General features: G+C 43.5%; 1 protein-coding gene across 4 annotated transcripts in view; it reads left to right on the forward strand.

The window, feature by feature from the left end:
• ADGRB1 (adhesion G protein-coupled receptor B1) overlaps window positions 1-17671 on the forward strand; it is a 912987-nt gene that overhangs the window by 849013 nt on the left and 46303 nt on the right. The gene's annotated exons all lie outside the window — the stretch shown is intronic.

Genomic DNA, 17671 nt, shown 5'->3' on the forward strand with positions numbered 1-17671 from the left:
AACACTACTACACTACTATTTATTTATTTTTCCGTTAAATTACCATATTCCATGAAAATTCAATAGGACAGGAATGTCTTAATTTTTAACGTAAAATTTTCAGTTAAATTACCATATTCCATGAAAATTTATTAGGACAGGAATGTCTTAATTTTTAAAGCAAATTTTTCCGTTAAATTACCATATTCCATGAAAATTTATTAGGACAGGAATGTCTTAATTTTTAACGCAAATTTTTCCATTAAATTACCATATTCCATGAAAATTCAATAGGACAGGAATGTCTTAATTTTTAAAGCAAATTTTTCCGTTAAATTACCATATTCCATAAAAATTTAATAGGACAGGAATGTCTTAATTTTTAACGCACATTTTTCCATTAAATTACCATATTCCATGAAAATTCAATAGGACAGGAATGTCTTAATTTTTAACGAAAAATTTTCCGTTAAATTACCATATTCCATGAAAATTCAATAGGACAGAAATGTCTTAATTTTTAAAGCAAATTTTTCCGTTAAATTACCATATTCCATGAAAATTTAATAGGACAGGAATGTCTTAATTTTTAACGAAAAATTTTCCGTTAAATTACTATATTCCATGAAAATTTAATAGGACAGGAATGTCTTAATTTATAACGCAAATTTTTCCATTAAATTACCATATTCCATGAAAATTTATTAGGACAGGAATGTCTTAATTTATAACGCACATTTTTCCATTAAATTACCATATTCCATGAAATTCAATAGGACAGGAATGTCTTAATTTTTACCAAAAATTAAATGATCATTATCCATTTTATTTTTGCGCCCAGTTGCACAGAAATCCTATCAGAGAATGCCAATTTTTTTTTTTTTTTTTAAGTAAAGCTGTCATTTTTAGGATGTAGGCTTTTACAGGCTTTTTAAAATGCCAAAGGTGTTATCAATTTTTGGAACTTATTTGTATTTTGCATTTACTGAAAATCCGCTTTCAAAAATGCATGGTCTGCATGCTTATTAAGTCATGGCATGGGGTGACTGGGTCAAAACGGAAGTCTCCATTTGTAAATGTGATAAAATATCAAAAGGATAGATTCGAATTGTTTACAATATATTACTGGTTTAATATACAGTATTTTTTATATTTTGTATTTTGATGTTCCAATGCAATATGTTTTTGAAATGGTTACTTTGCTTTTGAGGCAAAATACAAGAACATAACAATATAACAATTTCTTTGATTTTTTTTTTTTTTTTCACTTGACCACCATATTTACTGATGGAAAAAATGGTGGCAATGTGGCCTCTGAAATTCTCCTATTATTTTATACAATCAACCCAGTACAGCCCGCTGAAAACAGCCACAAAATCAATTGTTTGATTTTTTTTTTTTAATTTTACTGAATGTTTAAATGTTTTTTTTTTTTTTTTTTGTTACACAATTTTAATTTAATGATCTGCTGTTTAGTTTTTTTCTTTTTTAAGTTCCTTAATGTCTGGCTTCTCTGTGCATTTTTTACATTTATTCTATGTCTCAGTGTAGCAAGAGTCTCTAAAGCAATGGAATCAAAGAACATATATTAAGTTTAGGGATTTTTTATTTATTTTTTTAAACAAATCAGTTGAATTACAGTTTGCGTCTAATTTTGTTGCTTGTGGCAGTATTTTATGTTTAGTGTGACATTAAGGTTCTATCTTATTTATGTTGGTCTAGCTATTTTTTCTTAGCAATTTCAGCAGTTCATGGATTTTGTTTTAGTGTAAACATCTGTTATATATATGCAACATAAAAGGAGCCCAACCTCTGGTGGAAAATCTTAGGCGCTCACTTGTCATGACAATTGAAGAGCTCAAGTGAAACAGTTTGTGAAATAAAAAATTATTTTTATATATTTTTTTCTTGTTAATAGTGCAATTAGGTGCCATTCAGACCTCTTTTAAATACTGGGTTAATAAATCCTTTTTTTTTTTGTTTGTTTTGTTATTTGGTTTGAGATTGGCTAGATCTTTCCCAACCAACATCCTTTTATTTTATTTTTATATAAATAATTCATTGGTGTCAGTGAGAGGAATAGTGCCCCATCATTGGTGTCAGTGGGAGGAATGGTGCCCCATCATTGGTGTCAGTGGGCGGAATAGTGCCCCATCACTGGTGTCAGTGGGAGGCATAGTGCCCCATCATTGGTGTCAGTGGGAGGAATAGTGTCCCATCACTGGTATCAGTGGAAGGGATAGTGCCCATCATTGGTGTCAGTGGGTGGAATAGTGCCCCATCACTGGTGTCAGTGGGAGGAATAGTGCCCCATCATTGGTGTCAGTGGGAGGAATTGTGCCCCATCATTGGTATCAGTGGAAGGAATAGTAACCCATCATTGGTATCAGTGGGAGGAATAGTGCCCCATCATTGGTGTCAGTGGGAGGAATAGTGCCCCATCATTGGTGTCAGTGGGAGGAATAGTGCCCCATCATTGGTGTCAGTGGGTGGAATAGTGTCCCATCGTTGGTATCAGTGGGAGGAATAGTGCCTCATCGTTGGTGTGAGTGGGAGAGGTAATTTCCCACTGTTAATGTCAGTGGGAGGAATAGTGCCTCATCATTGGTGTCAGTGGGAGAAATAGTGCCTCATCATTGGTGTCAGTGAGAGGAATAGTGCACCATCACTGGTGTCAGTGGGAGGAATAGTGCCCCATCATTGGTGTCAGTGGGAGGAATAGTGCCCCATCATTGGTGTCAGTGAGAGGAATAGTGCACCATCACTGGTGTCAGTGGGAGGAATAGTGCCCCATCATTGGTGTGAGTGGGAGGAATAGTGCCCCATCATTGGTATTAGTGGAAGGAATAGTGCTCCATCATTGGTATCAGTGGGAGGAATAGTGCCCCATCATTGGTGTCAGTGGGCGGAATAGTGCCCCATCATTGGTATCAGTGGAAGGAATAGTGCCCCATCATTGGTATCAGTGGGAGGAATAGTGCCCCATCATTGGTATCAGTGGGAGGAGTAGTGCCTCATCGTTGGTGTGAGTGGGAGAGGTAATGTCCCACTGTTAATGTTAGTGGGAGGAATAGTGCCTCATCATTGGTGTCAGTGGGAGAAATAGTGCCTCATCATTGTTGTCAGTGAGAGGAATAGTGTCCCATCATTGGTGTCAGTGGGAGGAATAGTGCCCCATCATTGGTGTCAGTGGGAGGAGTAGTGCCCCATCTTTGGTGTCAGTGGGAGGAATAGTGCCTCATTATTGGTGTCAGTGAGAGGAATAGTGCCCCACTGTTGATGTCAGTGAGAGGAATAGTGCCCCACTGTTGGTGTTAGTGGGAGGAATAGTGCCCCACTGTTGGTGTCAGTGAGAGGAATAGTGCCCCATCATTGGTATTAGTGGAAGGAATAGTGCAATGTATCAGTTGGAGGACTAGTGCCTCAAGGGTCAGATGAAGACAAGCAAAGGGCCGCACCTGTCCGTGGGCTTCAGCTTGGAGACCACTGCTCTAGAAGTTGTGATCACCTATGTCCACCATCCGGGTCCCTTGTCGGCATTGTTCCCAGGTTCCCGGGCCAGTAATTGATCCCTGACATCACAACTGAAATTCTAGTTCTGGACCCTGAGAGCACCCTGCTGTGTTGCACCCATTAGGACATGTCTACATCATGGAGAGAGTGATGTGGACACCTGAAGAAGGACCTCGTCTCCTGTATACAGAAGAAGAGAAGTCTCATAAATGGAACCTCCCATGGCTGTGAATTTAGGTGGGTATTTGGGTGTTTGGGTAGGTTTTTCTTTATTATATGCTAGTATTTAGCTGGCGAGGGGGGACTTTGCTTCACCCTGGAGTACGACTTTAATTCTAGGACAGAAAGTTGCAGACCACAGTGGATGGATCTCTGGTTATTTTTATTTTTCTTCCTCCCCTTCATCTTGACAGCCACTTGGAAAGCCTTCAATCATTCCCAGTACATACTTCCAGCTCCTCAATGGACATAATAGTGCAAATGGTGGAGAAATTGCAGGGTATGACAAGAGAATGTTTTTTTTAGCTGCGTTTTAGCGTTTATACGGCAGCAAGCGCCATTACCTGCCGCTGTCCAACTAACAATTGACACGGTTTTTATTCTCAGATGTTTCCCACACAATTGCCATTGTTAAGGTTGCCATGAGATGAGATGTCAAAAAGCATGATAAATAACTTTGCCGTCTCCTTCACTGCGGCATTAATAATGGTCTTTACGGATGTAAAATGTCCCTCGGCAACGGCTCACACATGCTGTGGATGGGCTGCTTTACTTGAGTGATATAAAGATATCCAAAGACAACTGTCACATACCTGATAGGAGATGGATACTACAAGGGTGGCCTCCCTTGTATCTCCTGCCCAATCACCCCTGGAGGTGAGGCAGGCAATGCCAAGGGACAGGAGGAACATGAGCGCTGGGAGATGATGATTGCAGAACCTTAGACTGGAGATGCCAACCAGGAAGATCTAGAACAGGGTTCTTCAAACATTCTAAACAAAGGGCCAGATTACTGTCCTTCAGACTTGATGGGGGTTGGACTGTGGCCAGTGGGAGTAGAAAACACCCTGGTGTAAAAAATGTACTGGGTTGGTTGTAAGCGGAAGTAAGAAATTTACATAGCACCTGTAGTCAGTGGAAGGAGCAATACTGCCCTATCATTGGCATTGATGGGAAGAATGCTGCCAAGTGTTGGTATCAGTGGGAGGAATAGTGCCCCACTGTTGGTGTCAGTTGGAGGAATAGTGCCCCACTGTTGGTGTCAGTTGGAGGAATAGTGCCCCACTGTTGGTGTCAGTTGGCAGAATAATGCCCCATTGTTGGTGTCAGTTGGAGGGAATAGTGCCCCTTTATTGGTTTCAGTGGTCGGAAAAGTGCCCCATTGTTGGTGTCAGTGGGCAGAAAAGTGCCTTGTCTCTGTGAGAGGAATAGTGCCCCTCAGGCTGGATAAAGGCAAGCAAAGAGCCACATCTGGCCCGCGGGCTGCAATTTGGAGACCACTGATCTAGAAGAACATATGGCCAGTCAATGGATCAGAAGAGCCATGGGGGAAACCAGCAGAAGTTAAGGCGAAACTCTGGTTGGGCCACAGGTTCAGGACGGCAGGGTCCGCCAGCATGATCAGAGACAGTAGTGGAGTCACGGAGCAAGTCAGGGTCACCAATAAACAGGCAGCGCCATGCAAAATCTCAAGATGTGGATGAAGCCGAGGCTAGGACCTAGTACGCAGCAGTACAGGGAGGAGCCAGGTGAGTAACAGGAAGCATATACAGGGTACAGGTCAAAATAAAGGACTTGCCGAAGACTGGTCAGCACTGACACTGAGTTGGAGCATCCCCTTGCCGCTGACTGCCTCCCGGCCCTTTAGGAGTTCTTAAAGCTGGGAGGTGGGCATTTGGGTCATGTGATCACTGTCATTGGCTGTCACATTGGTCACATGATCAGAAAGCTCCCAATCGCAAGTATGCATTGGGAGCTTACGGATCCCAGTCGGCTAGCATTCTAGAAGCGTGTAGAGAGCACGCTATCAGCATGGTAAGGTGTAAACACAGGGCCACTCAGTGTCAAGGCCCACCCGCCGGGAGGCCACATATCTGCGTACAGCTGGTGCCAATAGGCCATCCGTCACCATTACTGACTGTGGGTATGCACACGCCTCTACATGCTTACTGTGAAGCGCGTGGACGAATAAGCCTAGGCACATGCCTACCTGCGACGCTGTGTGCCGAACCATGAATAAAGATAGAGATTCCCATTTAGAAGACTACATGGTACCAACATTATCACATGTAGAACATTCTAGCTATCATCCTTGAAAATTCATCCTACCTAGAGATGTAAGTTTTCAGTGGTCTTCTTACGCCTACCCCTAGTGTTGATGGTCAGGCACTAAAGCTCTGTGTTCTTCACCTATAGCAGCCTTCTGTCCCATAAGGCAAGCAGGCCTACCAGTACTTGGTTGCCCCCAAGTCTTATTCACAATGCTACAGTGCCTGGCCACCACGCCAGGGCAGGTGCCAGCTAAGCACAGCAAACAAGTACTTGCGATTGGCAGACAGACACAGTGGTCTAAAGGCAGTTCAGGTTCTGGGCAGGCAATATTCAGAGAGTAATCAGGGTCAAATCCGTGGTCAAAAGGCAGGCAAGGTGAACATGCTGAGATCCTTTAGTCAATTAGGGCCAATTAATTTATAGGCATGTCAAAGGCAATTGTATTAAGAAATTGACTGGTAAAGTTTTTTCATTTTAAGGCTTGTTGCACTTTGGAACAGGGGATCCATCTTGTCCCTGTCCAGGGACCGCCAATCGTTGACACGTTTCGCCACTACTGGCTTGATCAAGTCAAGTGGTGTTGAAACGCGTAAAGGAGGAGTGGTCACTGGGCAGGGGTGACATGGATGCAGCTGTATTATTGATGGCCCAGTAAAACTTTTTCAGACTAGTGTGCAGATCCTATTCATCAGTATCCTTTGATGGTGAGCAGAGATGGGCTTCTTGAGCAGACACCCTGGGCATCCACAGCGAGTGAGAGCGGTGCAGATCTGGAATGGTGCTCTATCTTTTGACTAGTTTATATTTATAGGCAGAGACAGAGAACTTGTAATACATTGTGTTTTGTTGCATATAAACTCAGTGTACTAGTTTCTGTACTGCCTGGAAGGTCCTTCATAGGCTGGACACTTTTAGAGTGAAACTTGGCCCTAATGCAAAGTATTTATAAAAGTCAGTTTTGCATTGTCAGGACAGTTTAATGCTGAGCACCAGAGTCATCCCTGCCATGCAGTGCCAGGACAAGGTCATTAAGTGGCCATGGAGTTAGCCTTGCTTCGCCACTGCAGCATCCTCCACTCTTCTGGGTAGGCTGAGGTCAGGTGCTGATGTTAGATGAGAAGACCTGGCTTTCCATCAGCATTCAAATCCATCCCTAAGGTGTTCGGTAGGGTGGAGGTCAGGGCTCTGTGCAGGACACCCGAGTTCCTCCACACCAAACTGGTCAAAGCAAGACCTGGCTCACAATTTGTGTTCCAATTCATTAAAAAGGTGTTCAGAAGAGTTGAGGTCAGGTACTGATGTTGAATGAGATGACCTGATTCACAACTAGCTTCCTGGTTCAGTAAGGTTGAGGTCAGGGCTCTGTGCAGGACAGTCAAGTGTCTCCACACCAAAGTGGTCAAACCATGTCATCATGGAGTTGTTGGTTTTGAAGACCTGGCTCATTCCAATTTATCCCAGAGGTGATCAGTAGGGTTGAAGTCAAGGGCTTTGTGCAGGACACTCGAATTCCTCCACACCAAACTGGTCAAACCATGTCTTTATGGAGCTGGGTTTGGACTCAGGGACAAATGTCAGCACTGACATGGTGGTCAATCGCTTTGTTAATGGTTTTCATAACCACAGCCATCACATACAGTAACTTTGTTCATATCTTTATAGCTATGTACACTCCTACACTACATGGCCAAGATTTGTGAAAACCTGGCCATCACACCAATATGAGTTGGTTGGACATCCCATTCCAAAACCATGGCCATTACAATTCATCTCAGAGGTGATCAGTAGGGTTGAAGTCAGGGCTTTGTGCAAGACACTCGAGTTCCTTCTCACCAAACTGGCCAAACCATATCTTTATGGAGTTGTTGGTTGTGAAGACCTGGCTCATTCCAATTCATCCCAGAGGTGATCAGTAGGGTTGAAGTCAGGGCTTTGTGCAGGACACTCGAGTTCCTTCTCACCAAACTGGTCAAACCATGTCTTTATGGAGCTGGCTTTGGACTTGGGGACAAATGTCAGCACTGACATGGTGGTCAATAGCTTTGTTAATGGTTTTCATAACTACAGCGATTGCATATCTTTATAGCTGTGTACACTCCTACACTACATGGCCAAGATTTGTGAAAGCCTGGCCAACACACCAATATGAGTTTGTTGGACATCCTATTCAAAACCCATGGCCATTAAAATTCATCCCAGAGGTGATCAGTAGGGTTGAAGTCAGGGCTTTGTGCAGGACACTCGAGTTCCTTCTCACCAAACTGGCCAAACCATATCTTTATGGAGTTGTTGGTTGTGAAGACCTGGCTCATTCCAATTCATCCCAGAGGTGATCAGTAGGGTTGAAGTCAGGGCTTTGTGCAGGACATTCGAGTTCCTTCTTACGAAACTGGTCAAACCATGTCTTTACGGAGCTGGCTTTGGATTCGGGGACAAATGTCAGCACTGACATGGTGGTCAATAGCTTTGTTAATGGTTTTCATAACTACAGCGATTGCATATCTTTAAAGCTATGTACACTCCTACACTACATGGCCAAGATTTGGGAAAACCTGGCCATCACACCAATATGAGTTGGTTGGACATCCCATTCCAAAACCATGGCCATTACAATTCATCCCAGAGGCGATCAGTAGGATTAAAGTCAGGGCTCTATGCAGGACACTCGAATTCCTCCACACCAAACTGGTCTCACCATGGTATCTTTATGGAGCTGGCTTTGTACACAGGGGGGCCCAGTCGTGGTGGAACAGAAAAAGGTCTTCAACAAGCTGTTACCACAAGCTTGGAAGAGCAAAAATGTCTAGGATGTCTTTGTATGATGGCGTATTAACAACTTGGAACAACTGACCTTAATCATTTGGAGTGTCTAAGGGAATTTGTGCCAATTTATGAGGTCAGGTAATGATGTCGGCTGAGAAGACCTCAATCACCATCAATATTCAAATCCATCCTAAAGTTGTTCAGTAGGGTCTGTGCAGGACACACCATACTTATGGATCCTTTAAAACTGAAGACACCTGAGAAACATATCACCAACAGGTGGAATGACCCTAAAAATGAAGGACACTTTCGAGAAATATGACTTCTAACTGGATTGACCCTTTAAGTTGAAAGTCACTTGAGAGTTGAGAGATCTGTGAGAGGGTACTTCAGTAGAGTTCAGCCATAAGAATAATAATATATTTTAATGTACTTTTAAACCAGACAAACCTGATTTACAAGCTGTCATAAAGTCAGTTCCTTAAATGACACATACATTTATAGTTCAATCCTCTCGTAAATCCTAGAGAGGCCAGTAAAGGTTTTACAGCTCTCTCCAGCATTTTTCACACTTATAGCATAAAAACGTCCATTAAACCCTCCTCTATAAATCACAGGATGATAGAGTGAGGATTGTCATTTTGTCTTATCAGTTCTTTAGAACAATTTCATAAAAAAAAAAAAAAAAAAGTTTTCATTTTGAATCTTAAAGAGAATGTATCCGATTCTCCCCAATGTGTGGAGTCCATGGAGTGCTTTCATCTCCACAACACTTGTTGTTTACAAGTCTAATTTTTTGCTAGAATATTACTTAGACCCCCCAAACATTATATATATATATATATATATATATATATATATATACATATATTGTTAGCAGGGACCCTAGATAATAAAATGGCGATTGTTGCAATTTTTTAAGTCACACTGTATTTGCGGAGCAGTTTTTCAAATGCAATTCTTTGGGAAAAAATACACTTTAACCATTTGCCGACCACTGGCAGGCTGGCTCGGCTGCACGAAACGATTTAGGGGTACGTTGGTCGCGTAGTGCTGGGGGGCGAGCATGCGGTGGCGAATTCCCGCCCCCCACTAGGCAGCGGGGATGCCGATCCACAGGAATGGCGGCCGGAATTGCCGCCGGCACTCGCAATCGCTCCCTGCTGAGAAAGGACGGTCTGCTGTTGTAAACACATCTGACCGTTCTTCTCTTTGGAATGATCACAGTGTGCCTGTGATCCTTCTATATATGAACACATGTCTCTATGGTAATTTCACAAGTCCCTCCCCCACACAGTTAGAGTAACACTGAGACATACCGGCGAGCGATGGAAGAGGAAGAGGGGGGGCGACCCCTTTTGCCGCTTCTGAAAGCGATCCAGCGGCTGATCAGACACTCTGACCGCTTTCATTAGAAAGCCAGCCGCCGGCTGAAAAATAAAAAATACCGGAGTTATGGATGATCTCTTCAGCCATAACCTCGGTAAACCACTTGAAAGCCACAACATATCTATATCTAATTGCCGTCAAGTGGATACATTTTAATATATCAAATTGCACTCAAAGAGCTCCTGAAGAAGCCGTTCTCCGCGAAACACTTTGAGCCAAGATATATGTGATATGGAACCCCCATAGCTGACATTTGGAGATATGGAACCCCCATAACTGACATTTGAACTGTTATGGCAGAAATTGTGATTGGGGGATATCGTCTTCCAACTTATAGGTGCTATTTTGGTATTTTTTTATTTGATATGAGTGTTCACATGAATTAAAAAATAAAATTGAGGCTTTTATATATTTGTGTTTAAGTGTCTTAAAGCTACATGTATATTTTCTCAAATATTCTCAAGCCATGTGCAGTGTGCCAGGCTGTGTAAATTTCAGGACTGGGTGAGGTGGGTGGTTGATGTGTGCTGTGAGGTGGATGGGAGGCACTGCAGTGGTGGGTGACTGGAATGGGAGGCACTGCAGTGGAGGGTGACTGGAATGGGAGGCACTGCAGTGTTGCGTGACTGGAATGGGAGGCACTGCAGTGGTGAGTGACTGGAATGGGAGGCACTGCAGTGGTGGGTGACTGGAATGGGAGGCACTGCAGTGGAGGGTGACTGGAATGGGAGGCACTGCAGTGGTGCGTGACTGGAATAGGAGGCACTGCAGTGGTGGGTGACTGGAATGGGAGGCACTGCAGTAGAGGGTGACTGGAATGGGAGGCACTGCAGTGGAGGGTGACTGGAATGGGAGGCACTGCAGTGGTGGGCAACTAGAATGGGAGGCACAGTGATGGGTGACTGGAATGGGATGCGCTGTGGTGGAGGGTGACTGGAATGGGAGGCACTGTGGTAGAGGGTGACTGGAATGGGAGGCACTGCAGTAGTGGGTGACTGGAATGGGAGGCGCTGCAGTGGAGGGTGACTGGAATGGGAGGCACTGCAGTGGTGGGTGACTGGAATGGGAGGCACTGCAGTGGAGGGTGACTGGAATGGGAGGTACTGCAGTGGTGGGTGACTAGAATGGGAGGCACTGCAGTGGAGGGTGACTAGAATGGGAGGCACTGCAGTGATGGGTGACTGAAATGGGAGGCTCTGTGGTGGAGGGTGACTGGAATGGGAGGCGCTGTGGTAGAGGGTGACTGGAATGGGAGGCACTGCAGTAGTGGGTGACTGGAATGGGAGGCGCTGTGGTGGAAGGTGACTGGAATGGGAGGCGCTGTGGTGGAGGGTGACTGGAATGGGAGGTGCTGTGGTGGAAGGTGACTGGAATGGGAGGCGCTATGGTGGAGGGTGACTAGAATGGGAGGCGCTGTGGTGGAGGGTGACTGGAATGGGAGGCGCTGCGGTGGAGGGTGACTGGAATGGGAGGCGCTGTGGTGGAAGGTGACTGGAATGGGAGGCGCTGTGGTGGAGGGTGACTGGAATGGGAGGCGCTGTGGTGGAAGGTGACTGGAATGGGAGGCGCTGTGGTGGAGGGTGACTGGAATGGGAGGCGTTGTGGTAGAGGTAGACTGGAATGGGAGGCACTTCAGCGGTGGGTGACTGGAATGGGAGACACTGCAGTGGTGGGTGACTGAAATGGGAGGTGCTGTGGTGGAGGGTGACTGGAATGGGAGGTGCTGTGGTGGAAGGTGACTGGAATGGGAGGCGCTGTGGTGGAGGGTGACTGGAATGGGAGGTGCTGTGGTGGAGGGTGACTGGAATGGGAGGCGCTGTGGTGGAGGGTGACTGGAATGGGAGGCGCTGTGGTGGAGGGTGACTGGAATGGGAGGTGCTGTGGTGGAGGGTGACTGGAATGGGAGGCGCTGTGGTGGAGGGTGACTGGAATGGGAGGCGCTGTAGTGGGGGGGGGGAGAAGATGATAGGTGGGTGTCAGTCACACTTCCGGTAGATATCCTCTCACTTTGGGGGAGGAGATGGCAAATAAAACCTGAGAAGGGTTTGCTAAAAAAGAAATAATCATTTTTTATATTTTTTTCTTTATATATTCTTTGCATTCGATCCAAATAATTACCTTCTATCTTTCTGTATATCCAATTCTCTCTCTACAGCTGAAATCTGAAATCAGACTTTCAGTGGGAGTGGCTACAGTGTAAGTTGATGTTAGCGGTAGTAGGGAAACTCAGAGTGGCATTGTTTAGGTGCAGATGTTTTGCCAATTCCTGTATATGTAAAAAAACACACACAAGGGGGTGCAAACGCTTTGTGCATTACCACCAAACATTTTTTTTCTTGAATCCTTAAAAGAAAAATGGATACTCAATAGACCATCTGATTGGAAAGCTAATGGGTTTCGGGAGACAAGCCCCCTTTGTCAGAGCTGTCAGCTCTGAAGAAGAGGGCTTGTGTCCCGAAACCTGTTAGCTTTCCAATCAGATGGTCCATGCACGGGGACACCACCCATGGCTAAATTATTAATGGTGTTTTTACCGATCTGTGGAGGGCTGCACCTGAATGTGTTCCAGGAGAAAAGCCTCTTCTTTAAAGCTGTCACCTCTGAAAAAGGGGGCTTGACTCCAGAAACCCATTTGCTTTCCAATCAGATGGTCCATGGACGGGGACACCACCCAAGGCTGAGGTATCCATGTTATATTTCCCGATCTGTCGAGGACTGCACCTGGCTGCATCTAAAGCTAACGTGTTTCAAGAGCCAAAAGCTTCTTCTTTAATGCTGACAGCTCTGAAAAAGAGGGCTTGTCTCCCGAAACCCGTTTGCTTTCCAATCAGATGGTCCATTAATGCGGACACTGCCCATGGCTGAAGTATCCATGTTATATTTCCCAATCTGTAGAGGGCTGCACCTGGATGCATCTAAAGTGAACGTGTTTCGGGAGACAAGCCTCTTCTTTAATGCTGACAGCTCTGAAAAAGAGGGCTTGTCTCCCGAAACCCGTTTGCTTTCCAATCAGATGGTCCATGGATGGGGACACCACCCATGGCAGAAGTATCCATGTTATATTTCCTGATCTGTGGAGGGATGTACAGGGGGAAGCATTGAGCACCTAAACATCTTTGGAAGTACCTTGTATGGAGCATTGGAGTGTTTGTGAAGATGAAGTAATTTCTGTATTTGTGCCTCAGCTGTGTGCAGTGGATGCCTCTTCCTCGGTGCTGTATGTAGTGACATCATAGTAGTGACATCATAATATGCACAAGTACCTGAAAACCCAAGGAATTACAACCCTGACCCAAAGAGCTTACAATCTACAGGGCAGACAATCTTCACTCTCCTGGTCTTCCTCTCATCCTCCCGCTCTGCTTTTCTGTTTGCTTTTCTTTTCTCGTCCCTGCATGTCCGTGTTTTGTCATTTTTATTAACCTCATCTGTGACAGAATTGGTGACTATGGCAGATTTCTTCCTGGGAATGTCTGCCGCTGGGCTGGAAACATTTCCCTCCTTTTCTGTTAATTCCGCTGAAATTTCCGATTAAGTCTGTCATCCTGGAGATGGTAAGAGCGGGAGAAGGTTCCGAACGGGACGCCTAAAGCAAAATGACCTTTTCACTGAAATCGCTGTGTATGGAAATAATCATCCCGTAGAAGTTTTATAGTCACATAGAATTTTATCTACCGCTGGAAAAACCGTCTGATGGAATGTTTGTCTTTTATTTTATCTGTTAATGCCGTAATCTACCAGAATGGAGCAAATCTCCCTATTATCTATGTGCTGTCTATATCTATTCTATTCTATTCTATTCTATTCTATCTATCTATCTATCTATCTCATATATTTCTTTCTTTCTTTCTTTCTTTCTTTCTTTCTTTCTTTCTTTCTTTCTTTCTTTCTTTCTTTCTTTCTTTCTTCCCTATTTATCTATCTATCTATCCATCTACTGTATCTATTTATCTTCTTTCTTTCTTTCTTGAATTCTTTCTTTCTTTCTTCTCACACATCCACCTACCCATTCATCCATTTATTCATTCATCCATCCATCCATCCACCTACCCAACCACCCATCTCGCTCCTAACCCATCCAACTATCTATCTATTTCTTTCTTTCTTTCTTTCTTTCTTTCTTTCTTTCTTTCTTTCTTTCTTTCTTTCTTTCTTTCTTTCTTTCTTTCTTTCTTTCTTTCCTATTTATCTACCTATCCATCTACTGTATCTATTTATCTTCTTTCTTTCTTTCTTCCTTTCTTTCTTTCTTTCTTTCTTTCTTTCTTTCTTTCTTTCTTTCTTTCTTTCTTTCTTTCTTTCTTTCTTTCTTTCTTTCTTTCTTTCTTTCTTTCTTTCTTTCTTTCTTTCTTTCTTTTTCTTTCTTTCTTTCTTTCTTTTTCTTTCTTTCTTTCTTTCCCCTATTTATCTATCCATCTACTTTATCTATTAATCTAATATCTTTCTTTATTTCTTTCTTTCTTTCTTTCTTTCTTTCTTTCTTTCTTTCTTTCTTTCTTTCTTTCTTTCTTTCTTTCTTTCTTTCTTTCTTTCTTTCTTTCTTTCTTTCTTCTCACACATCCACCTACCCATTCATCTATTTATTCATTCATTCATCCATCCATCCACCTACCCAACCACCCATCTCGCTCCTAACCCATCTATCTATCTATCTATCTATCTATCTATCTATCTATCTATCTATCTATCTATCTATCTATCTATCTATCTATCTATCTATCTATCTATCTATCTATCTATCTATCTATCTATCTATCTATCTATCTATCTATCTATCTATCTATCTATCTATCTTATTGATTTCAGACAAATCTATATATTATATATTTCACATTTCCTGTTGATTGCTGTTTCCTGTGATTTAGAAATGTTCTGCAGTATATAGATAATTTGCAATGTTTTTTTTCTTCTTGATCATATCACGGTTATCCGCTCTCCCTAGCACTGTCCATAGACACCGATAGGCGGGTGGATATACAGATGTTGCCCGGCTGCCTTCGGGGATTCATATCAGACAGATTTGTAGGAAATGTATAAAAGTTGGCCCATAAATGCTCCATTTTCCCAGTCTAGTTATTATATAGAAAGTCTGCTACATTATTAAAGTAGAAACATTAAAATTCCATAGAAGAAGGAGTGATACTCCAAGAGAGCAGCATGGGGCCTATTTATGAAAAAAAAATTTGCACAGCTATTTATTCAGCCAATCTGCATGTACAATTATTATGTGCGAAATTGGCAAAAACAAATGTTCTTTAGGTTATTTCCTCTTCTGAATGAATGTTCTTTAGGTTATTTCCTCTTCTGAATGAATGTTCTTTAGGTTATTTCCTCTTCTGAATGAATGTTGCTTTAAAAAGGGCAGTAGTACAATACCGCATCATGGCCACTAGATGGAGCCGTGGAGCATAGGAAATTGATAAGTCTTTGTAGCAAAAGATACAATGTAACAAATCTAAGAACACTAGAGGGAAGTAGCAAATAAATATAACCAATAGTTACATTTATGTGCCAAGTTCTTTTAGCAGTCTATAGAATTGTTACATTTTATCTCTTGCTACAAATACACAGGGGAAGCCCGTCCATTGGGGGCGCAGGGGCGCCGCCCCCCCCCCCCCCCCCCATGCATTCGGCCCCCTAATCTACATGCAGGGCGCCGGACGCATGGATTCCAATGTTTTTTTTTTTTTTTTAAGCACTTGATTAGTGCCAGTTAGCACTAATAGGCTTCAAAAAAGGGTGGGCTCAGGGGCGCAGAGCAGCACTGCCCCCTGAGCCCTCCCAGTCATATGACAATAGTGAATGAATATTCGCTATTATCACACTGATTTTCCTCCCAGACAAACAGGAAGCGGTCGTGAGTCCCCTTTCCTGATTGGCTGAAAAGAGAAGCGATTTTACTGTCCATTGACCATGAAGAGGGAGGAGACGCATGGCTGGAGGAGGTAAGAATGCTGGCTGTCCGGCTGACCATCCGTCCCGCTGGGGAGGGTTTATTTGCCTGCCGGCCGTCCCGCTGCGGGGTGTGGTGGATTTGCCAACCCCCTCACAGTGTGCAGTGAAATCAGAGGACGTTGTTTCGGTCCAGGGGGAGGAGCCGGTACAACTGTGCAAGACTAAAGGGAAAGCCAAAGCTTCATAGGCATGCGCAGCATATTGCATTCGGGTCTGCACCCCAAAGCTCACACACACATGCCTTTCTCTGCATCCTCAGCTGCACAGGGCAGTGCATGAATAGAAAGTGCTAAGCGGCTTCCTGTTCATTCACAAATTGAAGCATATTAAACACAGTTTACTATGCTTCAGTTATGAATGAACACAGTGAGTTATGGGGAGCGGGGGGGGGGGGGGGAGAAGGGGGGAAAACCCAGGCAGTAGGGGAATCGGCACCACACGTAGGGATTATGGTGTTCCCAGGCACATCTGGCACACCCCCTGTGCACGCTTATGCAAAGGTTATATTTAAGAAACCAGTATACAGTGAAAAAGTACAAAATAACTTTAATACTAGGATCACATTATGTGATCATCCAATGAAATGTGTGGGCCAACAGAATCCCCCTTCATCAGGGCTTAAATAGTTATGAGAGCTTAAGTGAAGCAAAAGCAGCATGAAACCAATTTGGAAAAAAGTCCAAAATAACTTTAAAAGTCCATATTATGATCAAATAGGTCAGCCAACATGTTTTGGAGGCCAATATTTCCCCACTCATCAATAGCTATAAACTAGAGTCTAAATGGAGTTTGTGGGCAAAGCTACCACAGTCGGGGAAAGAAAATTGGCCTTGCCCAAGGAGTCCATTCCAGCTCTTATTACTATTTGAGTCCTAATGAAGGTGGAATGTGTTAACCCCAAAACGCGTTGGAGGGCCTATATGATCATAGAATGGATAATTAAAATGTTGGACGGTTTCACCATTTGGTTTGGTGCTCAATTTGCAATTTTACATTTGATTTGTATTCTGGGTACCCAACAAGGGGATCGATGTCTCACTAGGACAACCTCACTGGAGCCCATAGGCTTCATGAATCATGATATCCTTCTGTCAGAGTAACAAAATAAACATCCCAGTGCCTTTTGGATTTGTCACCTAGTAATAGAAATATGTCAGAGCTAGAACCCTTCCCAATTCTGATAAAATAAATGATTTTGCTGCTTTCTCTTTACACATTGGAAAGAGTTGGATGATTTCCTAAAGACTACATTGGATGAGATGGTAAAACAGGGTGGACACTTTCAAAGCCTCCCATACTTTATCCGGAATGTAAAGAAAATGTGAAATTCCAATTTACCAACCCTTTTGCGTTCCATACATGGCTCTCTCACAAGGCATCTGAGCGTGAAGACTGGATGCTGGGTATTACCACCCTGTTAGACTGGATGCATGGTCTTACCACCCTAACAGAGAGAATTCTGGGTCTTACCACCCTGTTAAACTCAATGCCGGGTCTTACCACCCTGCTAGACTGGATGTTGGGTCTTACCACCCTGTTAGAATGCATGGAGGGTCATATTACCCTCTGGACTGGATGCTGGATCATATTACCCTCTGAACTAGATTCTGGGTCATATTATCCTCTGGACTGGATGCTGAGTCATATTACCCTCTAGACTTGATGCTTGGTCTTACTACTCTCTAGACTGGATGCTGGGTCTTAATACTCTTCGGACTGGTTGGTGGGAGATATTACCTTCTAGGCTGGATGCTGAGTCATCCCACCCTGTAGACTGGATGCTGAGTCTTACCATCCTATA

This window comes from Pelophylax lessonae (assembly GCF_965119305.1).
Source record: "Pelophylax lessonae genome assembly, chromosome: 5".
In the NCBI taxonomy this organism is placed as follows: domain Eukaryota; kingdom Metazoa; phylum Chordata; class Amphibia; order Anura; family Ranidae; genus Pelophylax; species Pelophylax lessonae.